This window comes from Propithecus coquereli, unplaced genomic scaffold, assembly GCF_000956105.1.
Source record: "Propithecus coquereli isolate 6110/MARCELLA unplaced genomic scaffold, Pcoq_1.0 Scaffold7, whole genome shotgun sequence".
Classification (NCBI taxonomy): Eukaryota; Metazoa; Chordata; class Mammalia; order Primates; family Indriidae; genus Propithecus; species Propithecus coquereli.
In genome coordinates this window covers 23,879,466-23,880,272 of record NW_012153062.1, presented here as the reverse complement: position 1 = coordinate 23,880,272, position 807 = coordinate 23,879,466, and positions in this window count along the sequence as shown.

The following is an 807-nucleotide window of genomic DNA, read 5'->3' as shown; positions in this document are numbered from 1 at the left end:
TCCCATCTTCTCTTCACTTATTATTATTATTATTAATATTATGGGTACATAATTGTTGTATATCTTTATAGGGTACATGTGATGTTTTCGTACAAGCATACAATGTGAACTAATCAAATCAGGGTAATTGGGGTATCAATCATCTCAAGCATTTATCATTTCTTTATGTTAGGAACATTCCAATTCCACTCTTTTAGTTATTTTAAAATATACCCTAACTTATTGTTCATTATAGTCATTTTGTTGTGTTATCAAATATTGTTCATTCTATCTATCTAACTATATTTTTGCACCATTAACCATTCCTACTTTATCCCTCCCTCCCTGCCACCCTTCCCAGCCTCTGGTAACCATCATTCTACTCTCTGTCTCCATGAGATCAAGTATTTTAATGTTTATCTCCGAATTATGAGTTAGAACATATGAGATTTGCCTTTCTGTGCTTTGCTTATTTCATTTAACATAATGTTCTCCATTTCCATCCATGTTGTTGCAAATGGCAGGATTTCATTCTTTTTTGTGGCGATATGGTATTCCATTGTGTATATGTACCACAATTTATCCATTGATGGACACTTAGGTTGATTCCAAATCTTGGCTATTGTGAAAAGTGCTGAAATAAACATGGGAGTGCAGATATCTTTTCAATATACTGAATTCCCCTCCTTTGGGTATATATTCAGCAGTGAGATTTCTGGGTCACATGGCAGTTCTATTTTTAGTTTTCTAAGGAACCTCATATAGTTTTCCATAGTGGTTGCACTAATTTACATTGCTACCAACAGTGTACGAGGGTTCCCCTTTCTC